The sequence below is a fragment of the Octodon degus genome, unplaced genomic scaffold (genome assembly GCF_000260255.1).
Source record: "Octodon degus isolate 3935 unplaced genomic scaffold, OctDeg1.0 scaffold00405, whole genome shotgun sequence".
Lineage (NCBI taxonomy): Eukaryota > Metazoa > Chordata > Mammalia > Rodentia > Octodontidae > Octodon > Octodon degus.
In genome coordinates, this window is record NW_004524981.1 from 450,726 (window position 1) to 456,564 (window position 5,839).

The following is a 5,839-nucleotide window of genomic DNA, read 5'->3' on the forward strand; positions in this document are numbered from 1 at the left end:
GCTAGAAAGACAGCTGGGGGTGGGGGAGGGGAAAGGGGTGGGGTGGGGTGGGGTGGGGTGGGGTTGGGGGCTGGTCCTGACCCAGACCCACGCGGATGAGTACCCGGCAGAAAAAAGCAGGAGCTGCGAGGGCGGGCGCGGAGGGTCGCGGTCTCACGGCCCCGCCCGCAGGCTCCCACTCCCGGCGCCACGTCAGGATCGCTGTGTCCCGGCCGGGTCACGCGGAGCCCCGGCACGTGGAGATCGGCTACGTGCACTACACCGAGATCTTGCGCTTCGATAGCTACGCCACTGATCCGAGGGTGAAACCCGGGTGGATGGAGCGGGTGGCTCAGGCGCGCTGGGACAACGCGCGGTTTCCGGGGTGAAACTGCAGGCCGCGGTCCGCTCCTATAACCAGAGCCGGACGGCGAGTGACCCCGGCCGGGTCAGCGGTCACGACCCCTGCCCACCGCCAGGGATGAACGCAGTGGTCCCAGGTCAGTAGGTCCAAGGTTCACTGGGAGGCTGCGGGACCGCGGAGACCAAAAATCCTGGGGCTGGGGCGGGGCCGAGGGCGCGGGCGGGGTCCAGTGATGCGTGGCTGCGAAGTGGAGCCAGGCGGGCGCTTCCTCGGCGGCTACGGGCTGGACGCCTACGACGGCAAGGACTACATCGCCCTCGCCAGGGCCTGAGCTCCTGGGTGGCGGCGGACACTGCCGCTCAGAAGACACAGCGCAAGTGGGTGGAGGCCGGAGAGGCAGAGCATTACAAGGCCTACCTGCAGGGCACCTGCGTGGAGTGGCTCCGCAGACACCTGGAGCTCGGGAAGGAGAGCCTGCAGCGCGCAGGTACCGGCCCTGGAGACCTCCCATCCGCGCTCTGGCCGGGCAGCTGCCTCCAGGGAGGAAAGCGGGACCCTTCCCGCAGCACCGCGGGCCTCTCCCTGCACGGGAAGAGCGCTCTTGGGACTTCACAGCTGAGAGCAGGGCGCTGTCCTGAGCCCCTTCTCTCAGGAGAGGAGAGTCTGTCCCAGCATGGAGGGAGGACCCCGAGGTGCCCCTCACCCTGCCCTTCAGGAGGCTGTGCCCCTGCCCTCTCTCGGCCTGTCCCTGCCCACACCCGGGGTCTTTGGAGGTCTCACTCCACTATTCTGGTCTCTCAGTCTCCACAGTCTTGAGGACAGAGGTCCCTTTCCCTCCCCCAGAGACCATGAACCTCCTCCCCTGGGTCCCCTCACCCCAACTCTAGAACTGTCTGAGCAATAGATTATCCCAGACGCCTGTGTCCAGCCTGGTCTCTGGGGTTTGCAGTCCCCCAACCCTTCTGTCCTGTCCATTCTCAGGACGGTCACATGAGCTGCTGCAGCAGCCCAGGAAGGATGCAAAGTGCCTGAATGTTCCCCTCTTCCCTCAGATCCCCCAGAGACACGCGTGACCCACCACCCCATCTCCGAGGAAGAGGTCACCCTGAGGTGCTGGGCCCTGGGCTTCTACCCTGAGGAGATCACCATGACCTGGCAGAGGGATGGGCAGGACCTGACCCAGGACATGGAGCTGGTGGAGACCAGGCCCGATGGGAGTGGAACCTTCCAGAAGTGGGTGGCTGTGGTGGTGCCTCCTGGAGAGGAGCAGAAGTACACGTGCTGTGTGCAGCATGAGGGGCTGCCTGAGCCCCGCACCCTGAGATGGGATAAGGGGGCCACAGGGCCTTCTTTCAGGGGAAAAAGACTTCCTGTCCGGCTGGAGACCTCAGACCTGACACCTGGCACCAGAACCATTGACCTTTTCTTCCCTTCCCAGAGCCCCACTGGAGACATCAAAGCCATAGGAGTCTCTGCTGCCGTCATTGTTCTCCTTGTGGTCACTGCTGTGATGGCCCTTGTGGTGTGGAGGAGGAAGAGGGCAGGTAAGAAGGGGTCAGGGCCTGAGTGTTCGAGGTTCAGGCCCCAGAGAAAAGTGCACCCACCTCTTTATTCTGAGCACCAGGCACACACACAGGTGCTCACCCAGCCGGGGTCCCAGACTCTGTTGTGAAGCACAAGGAACAGGAAGGACGGATTGGTCACCCTGTGGTTGTGGTGATGGGGTCCTGATCCCCAGCAGTCAGGGCAGAGGAGAAGGTCCCTGCTGGGGACAGAGTGCCGGAGTACAGATAGCGCAGGTCCTGAACATGTCCCTTCCTTGTGCTTCCTGGTCATTCCCCGGGTCTCATCCCAGTTCTGGGAACTTCCCTGGGTCCAGGCCTAGGCAGTACTTTGAGGTTGTTCTGGCCCAGCCTCCTCTCTGGCTTCTCACAAGGCATTTGCTCCCCACAGGTGTGAAAGGAGGGAGCTACGCTCAGGCTGCAAGTAAGTGTTGGGGAGCTGATTCCTGAGAGACTTGGGGTCCTGTATCAGAATCCACGGGATCCCCACCCCACAGTTCCTCCTGTGGCCTCCTGTCCTGTGGCCTCTGACTGCACCCTGCTATGTTTTCACCCCAGGCAGTGACCACACCCGGGGCTCTGACTCATCGCTCATGACCTGAAAAGGTGAGATCTGCAGCCTGCAGAGGGAGAGGGGCGTGCGGAGGGCACAGGCCTGGGTGACACGCTCTCTGGGGTTGAGCCTTCCAGGAGCAGGCTGTGCAGGCTGTGGCCATGGATACCGCCTGCCCTGGAAGTGCTTAGGGCTCCCTGTGCTGTCACAGGAGGGAGCTGGCCGTGTGGGACGAGTGACATGATTTTTGACCTGGAGAACCCCAATGCTCTGTCTGCAGATGGCTTCTGACTGGGGCTCCGTTCCGGTGGCCCCAATGGGGACCTGGTGAGATTGGCTCACCCCTATCCCTGAAGTGGGTTAACTCACATTTTAGGCTATAAATGTGAGTTAACCCATTACATACTTCCCTAGGGATGGGCATCAGGGATTGATATTCTAAATAGGCATCAATCACCCTGAAAGAGCCCAAATGAGGCACTAGCCCAACCCCCAACAGGAAGAGACCCTGTCCTGATTCATGCCCACTTGCTACCTGACTCGCTTCCCCATTTGGTACTGAATTTAATCAATATTACCCGAGCAATGGTGCTTGTAATCTCATTAGTTGACCATAGTTTTGTCCCACCTCAGGCCCACCTAAGCGAATTCCCATGTCTTCTCCACCACCTTAGACTTGCCTCACTACATGGTTTTCCTCTGTGCAAGTCCCTGGAAGAGACAGCTTCCTGGGGACCATCCACTCAGGCCCCTCTCCTGTTCCTTTCTCAGACAGGAGCTTTCTTTCTCTCTATTCTGCTCATAACCTCTGTTTGTTCCTAAAATTCTTTCTTCGGTTTTAGAGAACACGAACTCATCCCAGGTACGTTTTAGGTTGGGAGATCATTTTCTCCCTGCGTCATTTGGAGGTTTCCCTGTGTCACGGGGGTTGGCCCTCTAACTGGAGTGCCTCACTTCCTTGTCCACCCCACCCTCCCAGCACACAAGTGCACAGCAGCACCCAGGCCGCAGTCCCTGTCCCCCCAAGGCCACTGGGAGACCCCTCACAAGAGGTCAGCCCCCCTGGGATTTCCACCCAAGCGCTGTCCCCCTCCCCCCACCCTTCCCACCAGCCCTTCTGCACTCCACACAAGTTCATTTGCCTTTGAGGTAAAAGTTTCAAGACAATGGATCCTGAATGTAAAAACCGCTTCCTTCCATTCTGGCTTTCAATTTGGGTGAATTTCCAAAGCATTCTAACAGAAGGAACATGGGCCATGACAGGAAAGCATCCATGGTACAAGAGTGATTCAGACACGTCCAGCAGGGCAGGAAAAGGGCTTATTATGGTTCCTTACAGAGCAGGGGACATGGGGACCCAGGGACCCACAACACACTAACATCACCGACCCCCATCCCTGACAGCTGAGCAAGTGCTTTCAGGGCCTTAATGAAACCTGCAGTGTCTGAATCAAAGGCAGGAGAGATCCCGGGGAGGGCTGCGTGTTCTCCACCCTACTTGATCCCCACCAGGACACTGCTGGTGTCCAGGAAGCCCTGGGGACAGGGAGCTTGGGCTGCGGCTGGCACAGGCTCGGCTGCTGGCAGGAGCCCATGAGGAGAGGGAGGTGCAGCCAGGCCTGGTGTGGCACCCTGAATCCCAGCACTTGGGAGCTGAGACAGGAGGACCACTGAGTTCAAAGCCAGCCTTGCTATAGAGTGAGTTCAAAGAAAAGAAAGAACAAACAAAAAGATGGACAACTGTGGCCGAGGAGAGGTGGATGGGGCCCCGCAGAGCAGGGAAGGAGCAGCAGCAGCTCAGGGCTCCATGATGCCGGCACAGTGGTGTAGAAGTTTGTCTATATTACTAGTCACTACTGTTGATTTTTTACTTTCCTTAAGACATAAATAGGGCCGGGAAGATAGCTCAGTAGAATAAGTGCTTGCCTGGCAAGTGCAAGGTCCTGAGTTCAATCCCTGGTACTGCCAAAAAAAAAAAAAACAACAAAAAAAAAAAGAGAGAGAGAGAGAGACATAAATGATCTTTATCACACATACACATACACATATAATAAAGATTATATAGAAATATATACATTATAGACAAATACCAAGTCACACACCCAGACAGGCTTGGTGCTGTGCAGGCTCAGGCACCCACGTGGGGTCTTGCAGCCTCTACTCGGTGGAGAAGGGGAGCCTGCAATTGTGCAGTTGTATCCTGGACTCACATACATGGGCGGCAACATTACGGGATTTTCAAATAAGAAACTTGCTGAGAAAGAAATCAGAGAAACAACACCTTGCATAATAGCATCCAAATGCTACTGTGAAATACCTAGGACTCAGTGTACATCTAACAGAGGATGTAGAAAACTGCTGTACTGAAAACTAAAGTACTCAAAAAAAAAAAAAAAAAGATTGAAGTAGATATCAAAAAATGGAAAGCTGTCCAATGCTCTAGAGTAGGAAGAATCAGTGTAATGAAAAATGACACTTCCAAAACTGATATACAGGTCTAATGCAATGCCAATCAAACTTCCAACAGCACAGCTCACACAATTACACAAAACAACCCAAGAATTCATTCGGATTAAGAAGACAACTAGAGGGCTGGTGAGATGGCTCAGTGGTCTAAAGCACCTATTTAGAACAAGCTAAGTCAAAGCACAAGGACCGCGGTTCAATCCCCCTGCACCACACGCCAGCCAGTCCCACCCCCTGGTGGGCTGAGCTGGCCACACACACACACAAATAAAAATTTAAAAAAAATTTTTTTTAGGGCTGGTGAGATGGCTCAGTGGTCTGGGGCATCTACTTGGAGCAAGCTAAGCTAAATAAAGCGCGGGGACCGCGGTTCAGTCCCCCAGCACCACGTGCCAGCCAGCCCCGTCCCCCTGGTGGACTGAGCTGGCGAAACACACACAAAATAAATAAATAAAAATTTTTTAAAAAGTTTAAAATTAGGATGGGATTGTGGCAGCCCGTTCTCCAGCTCATATTCTACTCCTGTCCCTCTACACTCTCAAAATGGCGACCTCTCTGGGCTTCAACACCTACAACAGGCAGAACTGGGAGGATGCGGACTTTCCGATTCTATGCCAGACATGCCTTGGAGAAAACCCGTATATCCGAATGACCAAAGAAAAGTACGGGAAGGAATGCAAAATCTGTGCCAGGCCATTCACAGTGTTTCGCTGGTGTCCTGGGCTCCGCATGCGCTTCAAGAAGACTGAAGTGTGCCAGACCTGCAGAAAATTGAAGAATGTCTGCCAGACCTGCCTCTTAGACCTAGACTATGGCCTGCCATCCAGGTTCGAGGTGCAGGACTGTCTGCCAGACCTGCCTCTTAGACCTAGACTATGGCCTGCCATCCAGGTTCGAGGTGCAGGACTGTCTGCC

At 55.7% G+C, this 5,839-nt stretch overlaps 1 long non-coding RNA gene across 1 annotated transcript; it reads left to right on the plus strand.

Annotated features, from left to right (window-relative positions):
* Nucleotides 1-1,800: 1,800 nt before the first annotated feature.
* On the plus strand, nt 1,801-4,895 carry LOC101572418. Its single transcript, XR_002819591.1, has 6 exons — nt 1,801-1,887; nt 2,297-2,329; nt 2,464-2,511; nt 2,670-2,765; nt 4,652-4,653; nt 4,886-4,895. It is a non-coding gene; the product is annotated as an uncharacterized LOC101572418 (long non-coding RNA).
* Nucleotides 4,896-5,839: the final 944 nt, after the last annotated feature.